The sequence below is a fragment of the Salmo salar genome, chromosome 15 (assembly GCF_965601325.2).
Source record: "Salmo salar chromosome 15, fSalSal1, whole genome shotgun sequence".
Classification (NCBI taxonomy): Eukaryota; Metazoa; Chordata; class Actinopteri; order Salmoniformes; family Salmonidae; genus Salmo; species Salmo salar.
In genome coordinates this window covers 50,366,076-50,393,596 of record NC_138305.1, presented here as the reverse complement: position 1 = coordinate 50,393,596, position 27,521 = coordinate 50,366,076, and the positions used below count along the sequence as shown (strand labels likewise).

The window sequence follows — 27,521 nt, the reverse complement described above, 5'->3', positions numbered from 1 at the left end:
GTATCAAAACATTTCTGCAGCATTGAAGGTCCCCAAGAACACAGTGGCCTACATCATTCTTAAATGTAATACGTTTTGAACCACCAAGACTCTTCCTAGAGCTGGCCTCCCAGCCAAACTGAGCAATTGGGGGAGAAGGGCCTTGGTCAGGGAGGTGACAAAGATGAACGGAGAAAAGTACATAGAGATCCTTGATGAAAACCTGCTCCAGAGTGCTCAGGACCTCAGACTGGGGTGTGGGTTCACCTTCCAACAGGACAACAACCCTAAGCACACAGCCAAGACAACGAAGGAGTGGCTTCAGGAGTGGCTTCTCTGAATGTCCTTGAGTGGCCCAGCCAGAGCCCGGACTTGAACCTGATGGAACATCTCTGGAGAGACCTGAAAATAGCTCTGCAGCAACGCTCCCCATCAAACCTGACACAGCTTGAGAGGATCTGCAGAGAAAAATGGGAGAAACTCCCCAATACAGGTGTGCCAAGCTTGTAGCGCCTTACCCAAAAAGACTCAATGCTGTAATCACTGCCAAAGGTGCTTCAACAAAGTACTGTGTAAAGGGTCTGAATATTTATGTAAATGTGATATAAATCAATTTTTGCTTTGTCAGTATGTGATATTGTGTGTAGATTGATGAGGGAAAAAACGATTTAATTAATTTAAAATAAGGCTGTAACGTAACAAAAATTTGGAAAAAGTCAAGGGGTCTGAATACTTTCCGAAGGCACTGTAAATAACGCACAGTCCCTAGTTATCACATTATTGATCCAAACAGGGGCGGAAATCGCGGGGGGGACGGGGGGGACACGACCCCCCCATCCTGGGAAAAATATGATTTGTCCCCCCCAAATATATCACTGAAACATAACTATGTAATTTAAATAATATTAATAATACGCAATGAAAGCAATTGTGCTGATTATAGACACTTAACAGCGCGTTTTTAAGTTTCAAAAGATTGCGACCCCCCCACCCTTTTCCTCACAATGGTTTGATCCACTGGCAAGGTAACAGAGGGGTCGTAGCCACTGTCTGAAAGGCACTCAATGAACGTAACTGACGTGAGCTTAATCCAGTCAATCGCGCACACACACTAGCTGAATATGCACAGCTAGCGCAAATATTAACTATTAAGCTAGCTAGTACCTATTCCATTTATGTGGCCTCGTCAAAGATGGAATCTTTGCTATGGTTAATTTATTCCGAGATCAGCATGCAGATGACGTAAGTTAGTGCTTCAAAGTCCCTGTGATAAGGTTAGCGATAAACTGATTTAACCCAGGTAGCAAAGATTATAGCAAACACCACTGAAACTGAATTGGTGCTCGCTAGCTTTGCAAATTCAGCTATTGTTGGAAGCCAGCCAATATGAAACAAACTATTAAAATTACAAAAGGTTGCAGCATATGTTATGTAAATGGTGAACTCATACAGCTGTCAACTCTTGTCATTTTAATCCGTTTCACATTTGCTAGCTACCTTTTAGATCGAAGCCCAAATAGAATGATAAAAGATAAGATGATAGAAGCCCATCTCCTACTGTAAATAACCTACACACTGTGTGTGTGTGTAGCCAGCCAGCCAGGTAGAAAAATGGCAGAAAAATAAAAGACGGACATCAGAGTATTTTTCACTACACCAAAACGCAAAGTAAGAATCCTAGTAGCCTAATATCTCAAAGACTAGTTGATAAAATGTTCATAAGAAAGAAATGAAATTCTAATGGAAATGTTTCACAATGATGTCATTAGGCAGAGCAGGCAACAGATTGCACACAGACAGCAGAGTTGGGGACAGATATGCAGGGACAGACTGGCATAGACAGGGAGTCTCAGGTAAGTTTGTTGAGTCTTTGTTTGGCAACATTATGAAAGGTTCTCCATTTTTTTTACTTGTAAAATAGGAACATAATTGGAAAATGCCATGGATACCCCCACTCAACTTAAACTGGTGACTGAACTAAGATTTGTTAAAGGCAATGGTATTGCTGTTGTGAATAGTTGTGTAGTTTTGGGTACCGGTAGTTAGGAGTACGGCAAACACCTTATTTCTTTGGTTCCTCAATATACATTTACCATATTACAATGTAGGCTATGTGTTACAGCACTACTTTTGGTGTCCCCCTCAGGAATTGCTCTTGAGAAAATGTCATGTAATTGTCCCCCCCAAAGTTGATATCAGATTTTCGCCCCTGGATCCAAAGTGTTTTGGTAATATGTAAAAGTGATTCGAAAAAGTTTATTTTAAACCCAAAGTTGACAAGCAGTTACCACGTGATAAATGACGTACAAAGCTTTGACTTCTGCTGGATACTACTTCCAGGCTTTGTCTACATATTCTTCTGTACAGTATTTCTCACCTGGCAGGTGGCTCTTTTATTTATTTTTTATTTCACCTTTATTTAACCAGATAGGCTAGTTGAGAACAAGTTCTCATTTACAACTGCGACCTGGCCAAGATAATGCAAAGCAGTGCAACACAAACAACAACATAGAGTTACACATGGAATAAACAAACATACTGTCAATAATACAGTAGAAAAGGTCTATATACAGCATGTGCAAATGAGGTAGGACAAGGGAGGTAAGGCAATACATAGGCCATGGTGGTGAAGTAATTACAATATAGCAATTAAATACTGGAATGGTAGATGTACAGAAGATGAATGTGCAAGTAGAGATACTGGGGTGCAAAGGAGCAAGATAAATAAATAAATACAGTGTGGGGATGAGGTAGTTGGATGGGCTATTTACAGATGGGCTATGTACAGGTGCAGTGATCTGTGAGCTGCTCTGACAGCTGGTGCTTAAAGCTAGTGAGGGAGATATGAGTCTTCAGCTTCAGTGATTTTTGCAGTTCATTCCAGTCATTGGCAGCAGAGAACTGGAAGGCGGCCAAAGGAGGCATTGGCTTTGGGGGTGACCAGTGAGATATACCTGCTGGAGCGCGTGCTACAGGTGGGTGCTGCTATGGTGACCAGTGAGCTGAGATACGGCGGGGCATTACCTAGCAAAGACTTGTAGATTACCTGGAGCCAGTGGGTTTGGCGATGAGTATGAAGCGAGGGCCAGCCAACGAGAGCGACTAGGTCGCAGTGGTGGGTAGTGTATGGAGCTTTGGTGACAAAACGGATGACACTGTGATAGACTGCATCCAATTTGTTGAGTAGAGTGTTGGAGGCTATTTTGTAAATGACATCGCCAAAGTCAAGGATCGTTAGGATGGTGAGTTTTACGAGATTATGTTTGGCAGCATGGGTGAAGGATGCTTTGTGGTGAAATAGGAAGCCGATTCTAGATTTAATTTTGAATTGGAGTTGTTTAATGTGAATCTTTGGATGAGAGTTTACAGTCTAACCAGACACCTAGGTATTTGTAGTTGTCCACATATTCTAAGTCAGAACCGTCCAGAGTAGTGATGCTGGACGGGCGGGCAGGTGCGGGCAGCGATCGGTTGAGAGCATGCATTTAGTTTTACTTGCATTTAAGAGCAGTTGGAGGCCACGGAAGGAGAGTTGTATGCCATTGAAGCTCGTCTGGAGGTTAGTTAACACATTGTCCAAAGAAGGGCCAGAGGTATACAGAATGGTGTCGTCTGCGTAGAGGTGGATCAAAGAATCACCAGCAGCAAGAGCAACATCATTGATGTATACAGAGAAGAGAGTCGGCCCGAGAATGGAACCCTGTGGCACCCACATAGAGACTGCCAGAGGTCCGGACAACAGGCCCTCCGATTTGACACACTGAACTCAAACTATCAGAGAAGTAGTTGGTGAACCAGGCGAGGCAGTCATTTGAGAAACCAAGGCTGTTGAGTCTGCGGCAGCTTTCCAATCTATGGGAATCTCAGACGATACGAAAGAGATGTTGAACAGGCTAGTAATAGGGGTTGCAACAATTTCGGCAGATCATTTTAGAAAAAGAGGGTCCAGATTGTCTAGCCTGGCTGATTTGTAGGGGTCCAGATTTTGCACCTCTTTCAGAAATTCAGCTATCTGGATTTGGGTGAAGGAGAAATGTGGGAGGCTTGGGCGAGTTGCTGGGGGGGGGGGGGGAGGGCTATTGATCGGGGTAGCGGTAGCCAGGTGGAAAGCATGGCCAGCCGTAGAAAAATGCTTACTGAAATTCTCAATTATAGTGGATTTATCTTATTCTCCATAGACTTTACAGTGTCCCAGAACTTTTTTGAGTTTGTGCTACAGGGTGCAAATTTCTGGTTGAAAAAGCTAGCCTCAGCTTTCCTAACTGCCTGTGTATATTTGTTCCTAACTTCGCTGAAAAGTTGCATATCACGGGGGCTATTCGATGCTAATGCAGAACACCACAGGATGTTTTTATGCTGGTCAAGGGCAGTCAGGTCTGGAGAGAACCAAGGGCTATATCTGTTCCTGGTTCTAAAGTTTTTGAATGGGGCATGCTTATTTAAGATGGTGAGGAAGGCACTTTTAAAGAATAACCAGGCATCCTCTACTGATGGGATGAGGTCAATATCCTTCCAAGATACCCGGGCCAGGTCGATTAGAAAGGCCTGTTCTCTGAAGTGTTTTAGGGGGCGTTTGACAGTGATGAGGGGTGGTCGTTTGACCGCAGACCCATTACGGATGCAGGCAATGAGGCAGTGATTGCTGAGATCTTGGTTGAAAACAGCAGAGGTGTATTAGGAGGGCAAGTTGGTTAGGATGATATCTATGAGGGTACCCATATTTACGGATTTCGGGTTGTACCTGGTGGGTTCATTGATAATTTGTGTGAGATTGAGGGCATCTTGCTTAGATTGTAGGATGGCCGGGGTGTTAAGCATGTTGCACAGCTGGGGGCAGAGGGTGGTCTATAGCAAGCGGCAACGGTGAGAGACTTGTTTCTGGAAAGGTGGATTTTTAAAAGTTGAAGCTCAAATTGTTTGGGTACCGACCTCGATAGTAGTAGATTGAAACACTGCCCCCTTTGGCAGTTCTATCTTGTTGGAAAATGTTATAGTTAGGGATGGACATTTTAGGGTTTTTGGTGGTCTTCCTAAGCCAGGCTTCAGACACGGCTAGGACATCCGGTTTGGCAGAGTGTGCTAAAGCAGTGAATAAAACAAACTTAGGGAGGAGGCTTCTAATGTTAACATGCATGCAACAAAGGCTTTTACGGTTATGGAAGTCAACAAATGAGAGCACCTGGGGAGTAGGAGTGGAGCTCCTACTGGATTAACCTCTACATCACCAGAGGAACAGAGGAGGAGTAGGATAAGGATATGGCTAAAGGCTATCAGGACTGGTCGTCTAGTGCGTTCGGAGCAGAGAGTAAATTAGCAGGTTTCTGGGCGCGATAGAATAGATTCAAGCCATAATGTACAGATAGAGGTATGGTAGGATGTGAGTACATTGGAGGTAAACCTAGGCAATGAGTAATGATGAGAGAGATATTTTCTCTAGAGACGTTTAAACCAGGTGATGTCACTGCATATGTGGGAGGTGGAACTACATGGTAGGTTAAGGCATATTGAGCAGGGCTAGAGGCTCTACAGTGAAATAAGACAATAATCACTTACCAGGACAGTAATAGACAAGGCATATTGATATTAGGGAGAGGCATGCGTAGCCGGGTGATCAATAGGGGTCCAGTGAGTGGTTGGGCTGGCTGGAGACACGGCAATTCAGACAGCTAGCAGGCCGGGGCTAGCAAGCTAGCAGACAGGCCTTAGAGGGACGTCTCGACGGAGGAAAGTCTGTTTTAGCCTCCGCTTGCAGTGACGTCGATAGACCAGTCGTGATGGATTAGTGGGCCGCGGCTAGCAGATGGGCATTTAGGGGACGTCGCTATGTAGAGGCCAGTTGAGTACCCCCTCGAGCAGATTATGTCGTAGTCCAGTCGTGAAGGATCGGCGGGCTTCCGTGCCCCGTACCAGCAGTAGAAGGGGTCCGGGTATTGTAGCCCAGGAGTGGCTGATGGGCCTCTTTAGCTAGCCGGGAGAAAGGGCTTAGCATGGGCTATCTCCAGGCTAATTGGGTTGCAGGAGAGTATTTTGAAGTTGAGGTTTAGAAAAAAATATATGAAAAAGATGTGCGAAGAAAAATATATAAAAAAATATATACATGGGTCACGACAAGACGAAGGACAAAGACATCTGACTGCTACGCCATCTTGGATTGCTCTGCCTCTAGAGCAGTGGTGATTGAGTCTCCTGCCTTGTGGAGGCACAGGATCAAATCACCATATTATTTTTATTTTCTGTGAAACACTGGCTACATTGTATTTCTAACTTTTAAATTATGTGTTTTGATAATCATAGGCTGTTCAGTTGTTTATTTAACATCCTAAATCATGCAATGGAGCCACAGTCTTAAGTAAATGTTTTATTTGTAAAAAAATAAATAATATGTTACTCATTTCAAAGCATAAACAGATAGTTTCAAAGTAACAGTAGCACGTGATCAATGATGTCTGAAGGTTCCTTTGATCACATGATTTTTCTAACCGTGTGTTGCAAAATGCGAGATCCCACTGATTTCGATGTGGTGCCAGTGTTTTTTTTTATGCAAAGTTGCTTTCAAACACCGACACCCTATTTGCTTTCAAACACTGACACCCTATTTACCAATGTAGTTAGATTTTGATCAGTTTATAGCACCTGAACAGCAGCTCAGCAGGTAGGGACTGGGTTTTGTCTTATAGGACAGTCTATTGCAGTGTAGTACAAAATGCTATAGTAAGTGAGTGGTATTACAGTTTTTCACAAATGGGTACAAGCATTATTTTTGGAACAATGTTGTCAATTTTCAAAACAGAGTCCACAAGACACAGAATTCTGTGGCCTTTTGCAAAACAGTAAATGCGTTTTCAAAATGTTTTTTCCTTCTCGAAACATAAATACATTCATCAAAACTACATTATACCATCAAACTTACAACTAGATTTATCAAAAGAACATGACTGCCTGCGAAAAGATCTTGAGTCCAAGCAGACAAAAATTCCAGTAGATCAATACATTTTCTTTGCAGTCACTAAATCATGATGATCATAATTTGAAGAATAACTATGCAAAACTGCAGAATTATGGGCAATTACTCTCCTTTTATGCATATTCAAACAAACAATTTCATACACATCAAATCAAGTTGTGTTCTTGATCATTTAAAAAAAACTAAAAGCACATTGTCTGCAGGATTCATTCATCGGTATCATCACAATCCTATTCCATGTATTCAATACAAGGGCTGGTTTGCTCATTGTTCTGTAGACGTTCCATTGGTGCACAGCAACAGTATCCACAATGTTGAAGATGATGACTTAGGAGTAACCCAAAGTTACTTAGAAGTGACCAACTGCATTCTCTGCATCTCAGCATTTCCACAATATTGTAAAAAATCATAACAATGACAGTCCCCTTTCCATATATTGTACATGGTATGACACTGATAGAATGATTTAGAATTTTGTGCAGTAATGATTTAGAATTTTGTGCAGTAATATTTTACTGATTTTCTGTAACAGTGATCACAATTGCACATATTTCTCTTTTGATGAAAGCGATGTGTTATATTCTGTGAACAGAACACTTAACAGTGAATTTTGTATTCACTGATGAGATTTGTATTTAAGGTTTTGCAAATGTTGGTCTAAGATATGTAAGTCAGGTACTAATGCAAGAAAAGTATCCGAAGTTCTGTAAATGTATTTGAGCATTTGAACAGTGCTGTTCTGCTATAGATACGCTTCAACAGATATCCACAGATTGCTTGTACGCGATTGAGAAAAACGGTATTGACTGAAAGGTACTACAGTGTGTAGTGTATTCTACAGTATACTACAAAATGATATAGTAAGCACTACACGATCGAGGGATACTACAGTATGAGTATAGTATTCTACAGTATACTACAAAAACTTTTATTAAGCACTACGCAATTGAGTGATACTTCAGTTTGTAGTATCGTTTTCTACAGTATACTAAAGTTTACTGCAGAATACCATATAATTATATAGTAAGTACTATAGTATTCTATAGTAAACTGTTGTACTTTTTATGTGGACTTGCTTGTTACCAGAGCAACCGCCAAAGACAGTACTTTTGCAAATGTAAAAAAAGAAAAATATTGCGAAAACACAATCTCACAAACACTGTCCATCCGGTTTCTACAAAGTGAGAGGCTTGCGTAAAAGGGTCTTGAAATATTTATGTCCACCTGCAATGTGTTATGAGCCACCTGTCATGTGTGTACTACACACTATCTATTATTGAGGGGCCAGAGCCGAGGGCACATTGAGGGCCCGTCTGTGTGCGGCCCTACGAGGGGGGCAGCTGGGTTATTTTTGGCCCCGAACTCAGCTCTGCAATGAAACATCCCCATGGTGCCATCCTGCACGCACAACGCTCTACCATACAACACACACACACACTCCAAGTCTTATGTGGATGGATGGGGATTGCAGGTGCTAGCGAATACATTTCTAAAGAGAAGGGGGAGAGTTAGCACAGCACATTCCAAACTGGGACAGGCTAGAAATATAAATAGTAGAGTGGCCTTATTGGTTAGGAGTTCCCTGTCCAGGGATACTCTGTAGGTAATGTGAAATGTGAGTGTACATCCACACAGTAAATTACAGACTAAAAGGGCAGGAAAAAACTCACCAACACATTGCGGCTATAATTGCTAGCTACAGGTGACTGCCCAAATAAAATAAACACCCACATAAAGTCTCTTAATAGGGCGTTGGGCCACCACTAGCCTTCAGAACCGCTGCAATGTGCCTTTGCATAGATTCTTCAAGTGTCTGGATCTCTATTGGGCAACTGGGCATTTTTATGCACTACATGACCCTAAGCATGATTGAATGTTAATTGCTTAATTAACTCTGGAACCACACCTGTGTGGAAGCACCTGCTTTCTACAATATACAGTACCAGTCAAAGGTTTGGACACACCTACATTCAAGGGTTTTTCTTTATTTTTTGTATTTTCTACATTGTAGAATAATAGTGAATACATCAAAACTATGAAATAACACTTATGGAATCATATAGTAAAGTGTTAAACAAATCAAAATATATTTTATGTTCTTCAAAGTAGCCACCCTTTGCCTTGATAACAGCTTTGCACATCTTGGCATTCTCTCAACCAGGTTCATGAGGTAGTCACCTGGAATGCTTTTACATTTTTTTATTTAACCTTCATTTAACTAGGCATGTCAGTTAAGAACAAATTCTTAATTACAATGACAGCCTAAGCCAGGTTAACTGCCTTGTTCAGGGGCAGAACAGATTTGTACCTTGTCAGCTCGGGGATTCGATCTAGCAACCTTTTGGTTACTGGCTCAACTCTCTAACCACTAGGCTACCTGCCGCCCCAATTAACAGGTGTGCCTTGTTAAAAGATAATTTGTGGAATTTCTTTCCTTCTTAATGCATTTGAGCCAATCAGTTGTGTTGTGACAAGGTAGGGTTGGTATACAAAAGATATCCCTATTTGGTAAAAGACCAAGTCCATATTATGGCAAGAACAGCTCAAATAAGCGAAGAGAAACAACAGTCCATCATACTTTAAGACATGAAGGTCAGTCAATGTGGAAGATTTGAAGAACTTTTAAAGTTTCCTCATGTGCAGTCGCAAAAACCATCAAGCGCTATGATGAAACTGGCTCTCATGAGGACCGCCACAGGAAATGAAGACCCAGAGTTACCTCTGCTGCAGCGGATAATTCATTAGAGTTACCTGCACCTAAGATTGCAGCCCAAATAAATGCTTCACAGAGTTCAAGTGACAGACACATCTCAACATCAACTGTTTAGAAGAGACTGGTCGAATTGCTGCAAAGAAACCACTACTAAAGGACACCAATAAGAAGAAGAGACTTGCTTGGTCCAAGAAACATAAGCAATGGACATTAGAACAGTGGAAAGCTGTTCTTTGATCTGATGAATCCAAATTTGAGATTTTTGGTTCCAAACACCGTGTCTTTGTGAGACGCAGAGTAGGTGAACGGATGATCTCCACATGTGTGGTTCCCACCGTGAAGCGTGGAGGAGGAGGTGTGATGGTGTGGGGGTGCTTTGCTGGTGACACTGTCTGTGATTTATTTAGTATTCAAGGAATACTTAACCAGCATGGCTACCACAACATTTTGCAGAGTTACTCCATCCTGCCTGGTTTGCGCTTAGTGGGACTATCATTTGTTTTTCAACAGGAAAATGACCCAACACACATCCAGGCCGAGTAAGGGCTATTTGACCAAGAAGGAGAGTGATGGGGTGCTGCATCAGATGACCTGGTCTCCACAATCACATGACCTCAACCCAATTGAGATGGTTTGGGATGAGTTGGACTGCAGAGTGAAGGAAAAGCAGCCAACAAGTGCTCAGCATATGTGGGAACTCCTTCAAGACTATTGGGAAAGCATTCCAGGTGAAGCTGGTTGAGAGAATGCCAAGAGTGTGCAAAGCTGTCATTAAGGCAAAGGGTGGTTACTTTGAAGAATATCAAATAGGAAATATATTTTGATTTGTTTAACACTTTTTTGGTTACTACAGGATTCCGTGTGTTATTTAATAGTTTTGATATCTTCACTATTATTCTACAATGTAGGAAATAGTACAAATAAAGAAAAACCCTTGAATGAGTAGGTGTGTCCAAACTTGACTGGTACTGTATTCTTTTTATCCCTCATTTACTCAAGTGTTTCCTTTATTTTGGCAGTTACCTGTAGTTAGCCGTGTGTGCGTTAGTAGCAGACATTGTGTGGTGATGACGTCATCGCCCTGAGACCTAGAAGTTCACTGGGTTTTCTAGGTCAGTGGTAGGACTGTACTCCATGAGTATGAAGTGTTGTTGTTTCGATCCACCTGTTTTGAGCCCAGGTCAAGACAGGGAAGGGATCTAGCCCAATAGGCAAATCTGACACGTCTTATTGATGTAATTTTTGGTTGATCAAAATAGACAACCATAATATGACATCTTTCCCTGGTTGGCTGGTAAAGTTGATCGTAATATGATTGACAATTTTCTTGTTGAGAAGACATAAAATAATCTTAAACAGTTTGTGCAAAATTTGGACGAACAGCCTTTTCACAGATTTGTCTGCTCAAAAATGTATTTAAATGTGGACACCCATGTCATAAAAGTTAATCTGGAAGTTCTGGAATTTACCAGAACCATGGGAACTTACCATTACATTGCAAAAAACATGCTGCTGAACTCCTGAACTTTTCCAGAACTCACACTTTGAGAGGTGTTTTACAGTTCACCCATATCAATATCCCAATTTGAATTTCAACGAATCTCTGGTGGACGTCCTACAGTACATAAACATAAATGGTACCGTAGTTCTGTCATGATACAACGGGATGCGTGTGATAACGAGCAGCATTAGTTCCGGTGCTTTGGACAAATCACGATTTCACAGGTGTTAGCATCTTTTGAATTTCAGAAGAGGAGGGGACATTTGGCCCATAGACTTGCCCGTGAATCGCAAAGAGAGAGGTTGGTGCTCTTCGTTACGGTTCCTTATCTCTTCTCTTAACACATATGGACCCAGAACTTAACTGAGCATCTGACCAATTACACAAGACTTTAGTTCTGGGTTAACCAAGATTACATTTCAGTTATTATCCTGAATGTGTCATGCTGTCAGGTTTTTTTATGCTTCTTTTCCTTTTTATGCTGCTGTAAAAAAAAATTAAATATTTGAGTAACGCTCAACGTTGCATCTGTTTAATTGCTGGAAATGTTTATACATTCAAGCTCCAGGAAACATTAGTCTCTGTTTTGGGTCACAGTAGTATTTACTGCATAGTGTATCATTGTGTACATAGAGATAAGAAGTGCTGCACTTGTAAATGTTTACATGATCTCCATTTGCTGGTAATGGTGATTGAAGTCAGTGCTGTGACTGGAAGACATGTTTGCCTTTCCACTTCCCTGTGAAGACACACACACACACAAACAAACACACACACACACACACAGTCAACCAAGGCAGTCGCCAAGTCCTCTTAAGGACCATGGGAAAGGGTCTGGTCGCTGCTAGGACCTCAGTCTCAAGGTTTTGCAGTCCGTCAGGGAAAGGAGGAGAGGAAGGTTGAGTGTGTGTGAGTGTGCGTGTTTGCCAGCTGAGTCAGCCCAAATGAAAGGAGTGACACAGCGACTCTGCTGAAAGCTAATTTCTTGACTCTCCCCCTGGCACGTTATGTAGCGCCCCAAGGCCCTGAACAGAAAGCCACCACAGAGCTGCCAGTTACAATGGGTATGGCTTGACCAGTGGCCAAAACAACAAAAAGACTACAGCCATCAAAATAACGACAGAACTTCTAGTGCTGCCTATAGCCTACACATCTTGAGAAGGAAACTGGCTCATAAATGGCTTCTTTTTAAACAGATCAGGCAGTTTAGTCTACTTCTAACAGAAGCACAGGGACTTTCAACTTTGATATAGGCCCTACAACATTTGACTCACTACTTTGTATCTGAAGAGGGGACAACCAACACAGGAGTGGCTTTTGGCCCCCTCAGCAGCCATTTTGTTGGGCTTGATAGTTCTCAGTTGCTCACTTGCTCAGGATGACTCCTTGAAAAAGACAGAGGGCTTACTAGCAGAGGGACAGGGGTGATGGTGTGATTATAGTAAATGAATCACAGACCCATGGCTTCTACTTGAGAATATTTATTCTGTGGTTGTGTCACTGACTCCTCTGCCACTGAATGACTATATGGTCAGCAGAAGGAATTAGCGTTAGCCTTGACAATGAAAGACTGGGAGTTTCGTGCCCTGACTCATATTCAGCAATGATCCATGTTGTCTTCTCTAATGGACCCTGGTGTATGTATTAGGGTAATGACCCTTGGATGGCATGGTAGCCTGTAGCAGCAGAGTATGTTTGAAAGCATCTGGGGCCCTCAATTCGTGTGCTGTGAATTTCTTTGCTGTGAACGTCAGTCTCTGGTACTGTACCATGCATTAAATCGGTGTGTGAAGAAGGGCATGAAAGGGTAGGAGGCTGTTGCGGTCTGCAAAGATTGTCTCCTCACAAAAGATTTGACCTTTTAAATGGCTGATTGAGCTTACTGCATTTGAACAATACAGTTAGCTCATCGTAAAGATTGCTCATAGTTTCTTCTGGCATCGTAAAGGATGCTCGATCGTATAGACCCATTTCCTGTCCGTAACATGAAAAGTTCCACGCGCAACTCCGAAACCTCTTTGTGTACCTAGCAGTGGATACGATCACATGCAATTTCAAATGCAGCTCGTGCAAGTTAACAAACACGTAATCACATGCTTATCGTCTACAACATTACAGATGTCATCAGAGGATTGATTACCTAGCAATCCAGTGAGGCATAGTAAAATATCACAAATAGAGTAATAGAAGAATAATATTATTGTTGAACATAGCTATAGCCAACAGTTTTGCGTTTTCATGGTCATCACTCGCTCACTGTTAAGTTTGCCAAGGTCCCAGCATTAGCTATCCTGCTACAGAGCTTGTTGATGTTGGGATGTGCGCGCATCACTCTAATGTGATGTTTGATGATAAACAGAAAATGGTACTAAACCCCAAGTCCTTGAGGATGGGCCATATTCAATCAAAATCATGTTTGGAGGACAGATGGCCTGGCTACAGGACGTGTCTCATCCACCCATCCCTGAGGGACCCAGATTGTTTTTACAGTATCACGACAAATGAGCAAAAGCATTCCCGACCATTGCTGAAACATTGATAGAGGTGCTACCCCAGATAAGTAGTGGGGAAAGTGACTGGATTAATGTGTATGGGCTGAGTGGCTTCAGAACTGAGAAAGTTTCCCATTAGTTTGTTTTTAAGGGTTTCAGACAGACCGAGGCCTTGTATCCCAAAACCGTCACCAGGCAAAGTTGAGATACCTCACCCTCCATATGCGGATTAAGTATGGGGTGAAAAATTATAATGCCAACAAAGGTGATTGTCTCACACTACAGCTACGTATGAGGAGCATATAGTCATTTTCAGTGTCTTTCCCTGAAAAAGCAGACAGCATATCTAGACTTTATTCTGGTTGAAAAAGCTGAGATCTTAAAGAGATCTGTATGTCCATCTTATTTTACTGTTACCATTATGGACACAGCACGACGGTCCACATCATCTAAAAGTGACATTATGGGGAGAACGATCACAGAGCCCTCCCAGGACCTCCTGGACACATTGATCAAGCCCAGTCTTGCCATCCCTGCAGGGACCCATAATTGAGTTATTTGGGTCCTTGCCTGAAAGGGTCACATATCTTGGATCTCTTAATTAGGGGAGCGACAGGATGGGTAGGTTGAGTTAGGGAAGGAGGCCACTGTGTTCGCTCACGGGGCCATTAAAGGCGGCAGAAAGTCATTTGGAGAACAGGATAACTCACTTTGATGACCCTCAGCAGCTGTGAATCAGCCACTGCAATATACTGCTCACTGGCTGCATTATACCAGGCCCAGCTCTAAGCTCTCCAGGTCTAAGCTCTCAAACGCTGGTGGCCATTTTTTATTCATATTTACAAATTAAAGATGTTGTGTGGATTTACGTCTTAACTATCCGCAGGGAAGTATACCTCTTGGGAGAAGTGTGTTTGTCACGTTTTCCATTTAGATGCCATTATTCAATTTTTTTAGATTAGATAAGTTTAATGTGTCACATGCATTAAACTCTGACTAAATCCTTTTGCGCAGCCAGTAACTTACACAATAGTATATTTATGGTTTAGATAGGCCTTCCTCTACAATCATAATATTTAATGGCTTTCGTAACCAACTCCTGTGTGATTTTTGTTTTAATCACAGTGCTTTTCAACATAATAGTAGGTATACAGTAGCTTGGATTCTATTAGCTATTGATCTCAAGACCTTCAGATCTTTGACCTATGCTTAAGACAGATTTTTGGTAGAAAAGACGAGTGATGTGCGCATTGGCTTCAGTGGAGGGCAATGGAAGATGTTACACACCTCATTTCTGAAGGAGCAGATTCTGCAGAGTAGTGTCGGATGGTATGATTGGTTGACTGAGGTTTGCTCACTTCCATCCAGTTTGGCTACTTTCCATGCTAGCATTTGTTAGAATGGTAATGGATTTGATAGGCTATATGTAGTATTCTGTGCATGGCTAGCCAACTAGCTAGCCTTGTCTAGTAAGACGAGTGTTGCTGGCAAACTAACAATTTGGCAGGCTAGCTAGCTGCTGTAGCTGCAGTAATAGTAAGGTAATAGCTATAAGTAATTGTAAACAATTTGAACCTATCTATCTAGCTAACTTGCTAGCTTCATTGTATCCATCTGCGGTCAAAATAATATTCTCCCCACTTGTGTAGTAAGCATAAATATTTTGAAGCTTGTGGAGGGTGCATGCACATTTCACTTTTGACTTGTGACCCGTTGGCCAACGCTTGTCTTCTCTACCATAAATGTGGATATACTCTTCAGAATCAATTGATTTCAAATGCACCAACAAGGGAGTGAAAGGACACAGACGCAAGACATAGAACAACTTTATGCATCAGATGTAGTCACAGGAGCAGTACTGTTCACATGTTGACATCTGATTATTTTTGTCACCTGTGTCATAGGAAACCCCTACGGAAGGAGGAGAATGGAACAAGCCGAGGGGAGTACGCCATGAGCTCGCGCAGCAAGAAGACGGTGGACACCAACAACACAGGGGTGTAGGAAGTGCCCAGATAGAAGGACCACGGCAACCACAACCCCAAACCACTAGAAATGACAAGAAGCCCTCCTTGACTTTGAGAAGGCAGGGGGGCTGGTTGGAGGGAGAGTATGAACTTGCAACCCAACAGCAAATCATGCTTCAGGCCATTGTGGGAACATATGAAAGAGAGCTTGGCCGAAATAGGTCTGTGAAAGAGAATAGCATTGATAAATATATTAATCCGGGTTTGGAACTCAGTAGCTGACTCCTTCACACGCAGGGCTTGAGGGCTTAGCACTGGAAGCCTTAACGGGATGGCTCGTCTAGTGTGGACTCAATGTCTAGCGGGCACTCGATAACAGCTGCCAGCACATTGGCCAAATCTGTAAGTCCATACATCACCTTGGAGACCCCTAAGTGGACAGAAGCGACACAAAATACAGAGGATAAATAATCGCATGCACTTTCTGTTGAATGCAATGATTTCTGTCTTTCTCTTTCTGCACTTCCCGCAACCCTCCACATTTCATTGTCTTGTTCCCCCCCCCTTCCTCTCCTCCCTCTGAAGGTTTCTTGATGACTAAGGCACAAATCAGCCTTTGTTAATTGACATTCTCCTTGAAACACAAAATCATGTTGATGGACAAGGATTGCAGTGGTCTGTACACCAAAATATGACAAAAGAAGAACTGTCATCGTGAAGAGTTCAGTATATTGCTTTTGGTCTCTGACTATGCAATTTCAAAGGATATGAGATATGTTCCCAAGGGTTGTTTCCTTATTATGAAAATAGGACGTGAGAGTATCCAATGCCGATCAGTTATGGATTCTGTTTAGTGCTTTCCGACGCAGATCTGCATTATAATTTCTGAAGTATGTGTACTACAGTATGTCTAGGCTATATTAATCAATGAGAGAACTCAGCCCATAGAAATACACATATGTGACTCAAAGAGTTTCTACAGGGGCTATATTCAATGTGGATTTAGCAATATGACATCATGATGCACAGCGGAGCGCCTTCCTGCTTACAGAAATGTGGGCATGCCTCAAGAGGGGGCTCAAATTTGGAAGAGCCAATAGCGGCAGTCTTTCAAGTTTGTTCGTTAGTTATTGCTTGTGGTGGCAGCGTAGCCTAGTGGTTAGAGCGTTGGACTAGTAATCAAAAATGTTGCAAGATCAAATCCCTGAGCTGACAAGGTATAAAACTGTCATTCTGCCCCTAAACAAGGCAGTTAACCCACTGTTCCTAGGCCATCATTGAAAATAAGAATTTGTTCTTAACTGACTTGCCTAGTCAAATAAAATGAAACATTTAAAAAAATTGCCCCGCTGTGTATGATGATGCAATATTGCTGAGTCTACCTTTAAGAAAGGTAGAATTCACTTTTTTATTTTATTTATAATTATGTTACCCCAAAAAATGCATTCCAAAAATGCATTCTGTACTTGTTTTGCTCTTTTGTCAAAGTCTCTATTGGAAAGTTTGGCTCCAGGATTCAGTCTTCTGGATTTGGGTTAATGACCTACACCTTAAATGCACTGAAAACTTTGGATGTTAGCTTTGCCTATGGGCTTTCCACCCTTAACAAAGCCAGGGTTCAGCATTTCATTAATGGCTAACCTGCAGTTCCTAAATATCTAAAGGACAGTTATAAAATTACTGCGCGGGAGGGGCGCTCCAAAATAAGGGAGGGGTGTGTAACTTTTTTTGGGCTTTGGGGAGGGTTGTGTCGATTTTTATTGGGCACAGGGGAGGGTATTGCATTTTTCCTCTGGTTTACATTTGCTGTTTTGCAGGTTTTCCTATACAATTTAGTCCATCCTAGCAAACTTTACCCATCTGCTTGCATGCGCCTCCCCTATCAAGGGGTTTTGGTACTTTCCTTATACACTAGCCTACGCCACAGTACCCACATTGGTTGCCGCCGTCGGCTCTGGGCTCATACTCATCACACTCGTCACACCTTTGATATTTGCCTCTCCAAAGGCCACAAAACAACATGTTTTTCAGAATAATCCAGATTTCGAGTGCTTCCTTGAAAGCTTTGTGGTGCAGAAACGTGAAGCGGAAGCCACGGTGCAATCAATCAAGAGGTGGACAGCACATGGTGATGAAATTATGCTAAATTTAGTAATTAATTCAACTAATTAACTAACAACAACAGATCTTTGTGTTGAAGCCTATTTCTTCCTATTTAAGAAATAAAAGGTAGGCCTACCTGTTTTAACAGACGAAATTAACGGCTATCCATAGATTTGTCGGCCAATTCCTCCAATAGTGTCACCAATCCTTAAATACCTCTGTGTCTGTGAATGGCTTGGTCTGTTAAGTTAAAACCAGTGCTCGAATTGAAGGGGCAGGCCTATGTGAGGGTATACCATAGCCTACTTTCTTGTTAAAGAAACTGGCAAAAATCATACCCCTTGTTAGCTTAAGATTTTGAAGAAATTAAAACGGATTCTGCATATATAAAGTGACTTTATAACAATGTTTTTCTCCCCGATGCTTTATGCTAGAAACAAGCTGCAAAATGCCCAAAGACGCGACTCCGATGCATATGGGGAATATCTTTGGTTTATCTCTGTCATTCAGAGGTTGAGCTGTGAAGTTTTATAGACGAGAATATTTTAGTTTTTACTTTGCTTGGGAAGTAATCTAATAGACCTACAATGTGGAACTCTGTCGCTACCAATTGAGCTATTCACTTTCTCTAAAAGGGAAGATTTTTAAACCCAGGCAGTTTTTAGGGATGCGCTTGTGACCTTCTCTTGTTGGGTTAAGCCATGGAAGAGCAGCCAGCAGTTAAAGCTTACTTTTTCTCTGTCTGGGGTGGCAAGTAGGCTACAATGCTTAGAATCATATGACATCTTAGATTTAATTATTTGCAAACAGCGACAGTTTAGTTGCAAACAAGACACACTGGTTTAGCATCGGAGAAATGTGGTGAGATTAATACATATCTCTCTGTTCATTCTTCCCTGAAACTTCTATATTCTAAATCGGCCTTTCTTTTGGGACATTTTGGGAGTGACAGTTTCTCTTGCAACCAAGCTGATTGTTTTGAGCTAATAAAAAGTAGGGTAGGCTACCTGTTTTTCCCCAATCAACGCACAGATAAATAGACATAAGCTACAAAACTAATTCACTAGAGACATTTTGGGCTCTATTCAATCTGTAACGCTGAAGCGTGACAGATTCTGCGATTGAAATGTAAAGGTAATTTTCGATTGAGCTGACGAATGCAGAGTTTACCGTGAACATTGCCTTTAAATTTCAATCACGATGTAAAGCTGAACTTCCACGATGCAGATTAAATAGAGCATTTTATCTACATGAGTATGTTACTGTCATTGAATTAGTGATGTACTAAACAGATGTGTTGAAAATGGTGTTCAAAATAGTGTAGGCCTATGAATTGGGCTGCTATTATATTATGTTCTGGCCTGACGACTATTAGCTCAGAAAAACGGATATTAAAAAATTCATTTTGCTAATTTCTTCAGTACATTGACATTGACTAGAATTGCATGAAATGTGTTTATAAAAGGTACTTGTTTTAATCTGACGTTGGGGAGGGGGGGTGCATTTAAAAAAAAATGTTATGTTAATGACGTCTCGAGTTGGACCCCCCCCCCTCCCATGCAGTCATTTTCTAACGGTCCCTAATTGCTACCGCGGTAAATTACTCCACCTACAATATGTCTGGTACTGCATTGTTTTCAAGGTGTGTTTCCTAAAAGCATTGTAGCTAACATGGTTGATTATTTCTCAAAGTCAATGTACCCGATATCATCATGAATTAAATGTCACGCTCAAATCATCCCAAAGTCTCCAAAAGGGATTGTGTAGCTCAATGACTTGGTGAGAAGTCATTGACTTGGTTAGAAGTCATTGCTAATATTGCATTTGATTGGAAAATGCTGTAAGTCGATAGTGGTCAGTAGATGCATAAGCAAACTATTTACGGTTAGGAAGGTTAGGAAACAAACATGTAATTTTGTAATTTGGTTGTACTATCCCTTTAATCTACGTAAACATTGGGAACATTTTGACGTGTGTATATATTTTTTTTTTTGCCAAATGATCTGCCCGTGGTTAGATCAAAAAGTTATATTTCTTCTGAAGAGTGATTCTTCCAATCCCCCTCTCCTTAAGGATACACAGCTTTAGTGGGCTGTAGGGAAGTGGGTCATAATGGGTTAAGATGCTGAAATTCAACATACATTAAAATCAAACATTTATTCACATCAGAAGAAGAGTAAAATACAATGATAACAGAGCTCATAGATCATCATCTTGCACACAAAGCTAACTGTCTGTATGTCCAAGCTGTCCTTCCTTCTTCATTTCATGCTAAAAAAGAAACCATACTGGACACACTCATTGCATAGTCTATACCTACAGCCCATACCTACAGTTAACTCCACTACATGAACATAGTTATGTATTATAATGTACAAAATAAGTATAACAAAATAGCATGAATGTAAATATCAGTATTTAAGACTTGTCTTCTTGACTGTTTATCGTGTGTACAGAGTAAATAACATACTGTATGTTTATAGGATTAAATATTAAGAAACAAAATGTTGATATGCTACCAGTCTGAGTTGAGTAAATGTTGTTGTGTGTCTGGAACAAGCCATTAATGTATATTTGAGTAATTAAAGGTTGTTGCACAATGTATGCATCACATACCAAAACAATAAATATATACATATATATTGTGCATTGAACTAATTTAAATTGCAACCTGCTGACTTTTTTTAGTTTTCAATAAAATTGTACTATTGAATATGATCTATTGTCAGTTTGTTCCATATTGCTTCCTCAATGAATCCAAGACTGTATGGAACGTTGGAGGGATTGTACTGTTTCCAATCAATCAGGGCTCAACCCTTTGAAAACGCATTGTGCACATTTCTCACTGATATCAATGCATGATTTAATAAACCCACAAAAAATCTCAAATTGGGATTTGGCCCTGAAAAACTTGATGAACACAATGTTGGAAGGGCACAGACAGTCAATTCAACGTCTATTCCACGTTTGGAACTTCATTCAAATGACCTGGAAACAACGTTTATTCAACCAGTGTGTGCCCAGTGGGGACTTACTTTTCGTCCTCAAGGCCCTCTATATACAGGCATTTATTGCAACAGGCTTTTTATGTGTGCTTTATTCCTTTGCATAGTACAATATAGGCTTTGTATTGCTTTACGACTGATTGCATTAACGCACTTCAAGGAAACCTGTACAGGTCGCAGGAGTTAACCAGTTAAATGTAACTAAATGTAATCTAAAATGTAATGTATGTAATCCCCTCCCCAAAAGTAATTATTTATCATGAGAGGGCCATAAACAATAACTAGTAATGCTGCATACTCTAAGAAAGGTTTAAACCTCTCTGGTCATTTTTTTATATATAAATTGCTGAGGTGTAGTCACTATAGAGAACACAAGTTGAAATATATATATATATATATATATATATATATAGAAATATTACATATTTCATTTGATGTATTTACTATTCAACAAAACTGTATGAATAAGGCTTGGAGTGACTTATATGCTTTCTAAATATACTATAATCTGGGTCGGCTCCAGGCATAAGCAACATAAGCGGCTGATTAGGGCCCCCGGCTGTTCTGAGGGCAAAAGAGGGTGTAACTCAATATTAGGAAGGTGTATTTTATGTGGTTGAAAATGAAATACTGTCAGCTTTTATGTTGCTGAAAGAAATTGCACGTTTAGGCTACACTAGGTCCCTAAACGCGCAATCGCATTCTCTTAAGATTATGAAAGGAATAAATCATGTTTCTCAGCTCCTGTTCCCAAGACAAAATGTACATGTGGTCTATCATTTTAATGCGAGGAACACCTAATTCTGCAGGAGTTAATATTATAATATGCTACATGTGAGGCTTACAAACTATTCCAACTATTAGGCCATACAGTGCCATTTGATAAATGCAAAGAGATGTCACTTAAACATTTTTTTTAAAAAGTGTTATGAATGACATTCGGGGATTGTCCTTCATTCATAGTTAGTTGTTTTATAATTTGATTATATTCAGGCTTTTTGCTGGTAACAAGCCTTTGCTGTGTCTTGGACACTGGTGATCAGCATAAACTAAAGCAAAATCAGCATCAAGTCACAACATGCTGGCTTCTAAAGTGATCTTTAATTTCTATTGGAATTCAGCCAGAGTGGATAATCTGCATTCAGAAAAATGCATAAATGAGACTACCTAAACAAGAACAACCATTTCAGTAACGGGTTCAATTGGATTAGTTTAGAAGAATGTATGTTATTTATCTTTGTGTAGCAAAATATACAATAATTGATTAATTAATCAATCAGTCTACATGCAAAAACACAGATACTAAAACAATTCTAAAAATGAAACTGCAGTATAGCATGCTGAGAAATATGATAATGATGGCCGTGGTTTTGCAGACCATTTGGGAGCCAACCTCACAACCTCTGTTGCCTGAATTTCCTGATACACCGCTGGAGAGTATGATAAAGATTATTAAAAGATTAGAACCTATAGATATTCCGTCATTTGTCCCTATTGGGGAACCCTTTTGGGTGTCACGTAGAACCCTTAGATTTTTTATAACCCTCTCCCAAGGAACCCTCGTGGGTTCTTCATTTTGTCCCTGTAGGGGAACCCTTTTGGGTTCTACATAGAACCCTGTCATGAAGAACTCTCTGGTTACAGAGTTATGTCATTTGTCCCTAATGGAGGAACCCTTTGGGGAGCCATGTAGAACCCATTGATTTGTCCCTGTAGGGGAAGCCTTTTGAGTTCCAACCCTGTCATGAAGAACCCCTGGTTCCAGGTAGACCATTTGCAGGTTCTACAGTTATACTTATAGTATATAGTATATGTGCGTATGGCAGACACTGTAAACAATTACCTGTAATTTGACAGTAAGTTACCAGCTACTGAGTTGCAGTAAAAATACAGTATTTTTCCAGTTGAATTAAGGTTTTATTGTTGTAAAATGAATTGTTGTTTACCTTACTTTCACTGCACTTTGAAATGTAGGTAGGGGCAATGTGCTGGTGGGGGCACATTAGCATATTTGGCGGCATGGTCTAAAACAATGTACCCTAACCATTCCCAAATTTTGAGTGTGTGGATATACAGTGCCTTTAGAAAGTATTCATACCCCCTGACTTATTCCACATTTTGTAGTGTTACAGCCTGAATTCAAAATGGATAAAATACATTTTTTTCTCTCACCCATCTACACAAAATATCCAATAATAACAAAGTGAAACAAATTAGTTATAATTTTTGCAAATGTATTGAAAATTAAGTACAGAATTATCTCATTTACATAAGTATTCACACCCCTGAGTCAATACTTTGTAGAAGCACCTTTGGCAGCGATTACAGCTGTGTCTTTCTGGGTAAGTCACTGGAATGTGCAACATTGTTTCATTTTTGTATTTTATTTCACTTTAATTTAACCAGGTAGGCTAGTTGAGAACAAGTTCTCATTTACAACTGCGACCTGGCCAAGATAAAGCAAAGCAGTGCAACACAAACAACAACATAGAGTTACACATGGAATAAACAAACATACAGTCAATAATAAAATAGAAAAAGTCTATATACAGTGTGTGCAAATGAGGTAGCATAAGGGAGGTAAGGCAATAAATAGGCCATAGTGGTGAAATAATTACAATATAGCAATTAAACACTGGAGTGATAGATGTGCAGAAGATGAGTGTGCAAGTAGAGATACTGGGGTGCAACGGAGCAAAAAAAATAAATAAACAACAGTATGGGGATGAGGTATTTGGATGGGCTATGTGCAGGTGCAGTGATCTGTGAGCTAATCTGACAGCTGGTGCTTAAAGCTAGTGAGGGAGATATGAGTCTCCAGCTTCAGTGATTTTTGCAGTTCGTTCCAGTCATTGGCAGCAGGAAGGAAGGAAAGGCGGCCAAACATTTGCCCATTATACATTTACAAATACTTTAAGCTCTGGAGGTTGGTAGTTCAGATTGGTAGTTCATTGGTAGTTCATCATTGCTAGATGACCATTTTCAGGTCTTGCCATAGATTTTCAAGTAGACTTTATTCAAAACTGTAACTCAGCCACTTCTTGGTAAGCAATTCCAGTGTTGATTTGGCCTTGTATTTTAGGTTACTGTCCTGCTGAAAGGTGAATTAATCTCCCAGTGTCTGGTGGAAACCTAGAATTTTGACTGTGCTTAGCTCCATTCAGTTAATTTTTTATCCTGAAAAACTCCCCAGTCCTTAACGATTACAAGCATACTCATAACATGATGCAGCTACCATTATGCTTGAAAATATGGAGAGTGGTTCTCAGTAATGTGTTGTAATTGGATTTGCCCGCAAGATAACCCTTTGTATTCAGGTAATTGTTTTGCTATTTTTTTGTAGGATTACTTTAGTGCCTTGTTGCAAACAGGATGTATGCTTTTGAATATGTGTATTCTGTACAGGCTTCTTTCTTATCACTATGTCAATTAGGTTAGTATTGTCGAGTAACTACTGTACTATGTTGTGGATCCTCAGTTTTCTCCTATCACAGCCATTCAACTCTGTAACTGTTTTAAAGTGATCATTGGCCTCATGATGAAATCCCTGAGCGGTTTCCTTCCTCTCCGGCAGCAAGTTAGGAAGGACGCCTATTACTTTTAGTGACTGAGTGTATTGATACACCATCCAAATTTTAATAACTTCAACATGCTCAAAGGGATATTCAATGTCTTTTTTTTACCCACCTACAAATAGCTACCCATCTTTGGGAGGCATTGGAAAACCTCTGTTCTTTGTGGTTGAATCTGTGTTTGAAATCATGTTTAACACTATTATTGCACACAGAAGTCCATGCAATTTATTATGTGACTTATTAAACACATTTTTACTTCTGAACTTATTTAGGATTGCCATAACAAAGGGTTTGAATACTTATAGGCTCAAGACATTTCAGCTTTTCATTTTTAATAAATGTAAAAAATATATAAAAAAGTATAACTCCACTTTGACATTATGGGGTATTGTGTGTAGAAGGCGCTGTATGTTATTGGTAATAAAGATGTACTGTACCTGGTGGCACTGCATAAACATGAATGCACTTCCGCCCAAATAAATGCCCAAAGCCTTGATGCACACTGGTGTTGTCAGATAATCAGATGATTATTGACTTGATTCTGGGCAACTTTTAGCAAAGTGCAGAAGTGAATTCTTGCCATTAAATCTGTGACCAATCTTACTCTTGCCCACAGACCTGGTGGCACAGCAGTAAATAACCCACTCAATAACCTTTTTTTGTCTATGCTGGTCAAGCTGGTCTGCAAAACCATGCATCATTATTATATTTCCCAGCATGCTGTATTGCAGTTAGATTTTTAGAATTGTTTGTTTCAATATCTGTGTTTTTGCATGTACATTGATTAATTAATCAATTAATATATCTTATTCTACACAAAGATGAATAACATACATTTTTCTCAACTAATCCAATCTGTTAGTTCGATTTATTGCACTCGTTACTGAAATAGTTGTTCTGGTTTAGATTGTTGGCTATCCCCACTCTAGTGATGGGAAGATTGGATCCTTTTACTGACTCTTTCGATTAATTGATGCCCAGAGCACTCGAAATAGTCATGATTCTACAAGACTCTCATTCACATCTTCTTTACCATACAGGGATTATTGGTGCTGTCATTTGTGACTTAGACGTAAATGCGTGCTTTTCAACAATGCACATTTTTGATTGCTTGGCATACAAATACAATAATTTATTGGTACATTTGAAAAGGGGTCTAGTTGTGGCCGCAACCAGACTAGTTGGTTCTACAAAGATGTGTTCATCATAACATTCAATAATAAATTAATTACATTAATTAATGAGATCAATTATCATTTCTAAACATGTATTTTTCTTCTCTATGCTGCCTGCAGCATTATCTATTTTGCTTGAGAGCATATATGACACCCAGTTATTGGTCGGAATACGTCTCCGGTGTGGAGGATTGCGTATTAATCCTGCTGTAGAATTCATTGCAGCCAGCAGGTCAAACAAATGACAAAAATGTGTCACTCAGAAAAAATGAATCATGACTCTCGAGTCAGTAAAAAGAGTAGTTCAAAAAGAACAAATCGTTCATAAACTGCATGTCACTACCCCACTCAGGCTGGATTCCAATAGGAATTAGACATCACTTTGTAAGCCAGCTTGATGCTGGTTTTGCGGGTGACCAGTATATGCTGGTACGCTGGTGACCAGTTTAAACTGATCACTAGTGTCCAAAACACAGTGAAGGCTAGTCACCAGCAAAAACACAGTGAAGGCTGGTCACCAGCGATAACAAACCAAAGGCTGGTCACCAGCGAAAGCACAGCAAAGGCTTGTCACCAGCGAAAACACAACGTAGTCTGTTCACCAGCGAAAACACAACGTAGTCTGTTCACCAGCGAAAACACAACGTAGTCTGTTCACCAGCGAAAACACAACAAAGGCTGTTCACCAGTGAAAACACAACGTAGTCTGTTCACCAGCGAAAACACAACAAAGGCTGGTCACCAGCGAAAACACAACGTAGTCTGTTCACCAGCGAAAACACAACGTAGTCTGTTCACCAGCGAAAACACAACAAAGGCTGGTCACCAGCGAAAACACAACGTAGTCTGTTCACCAGCGAAAACACAACAAAGGCTGGTCACCAGCGAAAACACAACGTAGTCTGTTCACCAGCGAAAACACAACAAAGGCTGGTCACCAGCGAAAACACAACGTAGTCTGTTCACCAGCGAAAACACAACAAAGGCTGGTCACCAGCGAAAACACAACGTAGTCTGTTCACCAGCGAAAACACAACAAAGGCTGGTCACCAGCGAAAACACAACGTAGTCTGTTCACCAGCGAAAACACAATGAAGGCTGGTCACCAGCGAAAACACAACGTAGTCTGTTCACCAGTGAAAACACAACAAAGGCTGGTCACCAGCGAAAACACAACGTAGTCTGTTCACCAGCGAAAACACAATGAAGGCTGGTCACCAGCGAAAACACAACGTAGTCTGTTCACCAGCGAAAACACAACAAAGGCTGGTCACCAGTGAAAACACAATGACGTCTGGTCACCAGCCTATGCTGGTCTATGCTGTATGTTTCAGCAGGGTTAACAGGGGACATGACTGTATACTTTTAGATTTGAAAGAATAGTTTCATGCTGTGGGAAATGGCACATTCTATGTTCTCACTTCCAATGGCTTAAACAAAACATACTCCTTCCTCCAACGCGCCTTTGGTCAAAACTGGCAAATCAGTTTTTTTTTTATTCAGGACTCCCTAGATGTAAAGGATTTTTTTTATTAAGCTGTGTCAAAGCAATAGAAGACAGCAATGCAGTTTTGAATTATACCAAGCCAGTGTTTCTGCTTTGCGCCTCGCACAACAAATCAAGCATCCTATCAGCAAAGTGTCAACAACGTGAGCCGACCCCAGACTTAATATTCACGTCCTCATTAGTCGTTGTGGCTTTCCCCCAAAAGTCGTGGAGTGCTGATGGATTGCTCGGTCATACCCGCAGCTCCTTCCTCAGTGGAAGGATAGCTTCGCTGTCAATCATGTGGCTGCCTTCGGCAAGAAGATGGTTTGTTATTACGGGCCGCCGCAGGTCAATTAAACTGACAGCTGTGAGTCTGCATGCCAATCAAAAGTGTGTGTGTGTGTACCAGGATCCCTCTAAAATGAAAGCAAACTTTTTGCCTAGGACTGATTTTGAATAGGATTTCAAATTTAGGTCCCACCCATGTATTGTATGGACTTATACTAAGTCAGCCAATACCAGAGAAGGAAATAGGAACAAATGTATCATACCCAGGAA

At 40.7% G+C, this 27,521-nt stretch overlaps 1 long non-coding RNA gene across 1 annotated transcript in view; it reads left to right on the top strand.

Moving 5' to 3' along the window:
* The window catches only part of LOC145860882 (uncharacterized), a 38,833-nt gene extending 18,401 nt beyond the window's left edge, over positions 1 to 20,432 (top strand). The window contains exon 2 of the long non-coding RNA XR_014380631.1: positions 15,554 to 20,432. This is a non-coding gene — a long non-coding RNA (uncharacterized LOC145860882). The remainder of the gene's footprint in view (positions 1 to 15,553) is intronic.
* The last annotated feature ends 7,089 nt before the right edge of the window (positions 20,433 to 27,521 follow it).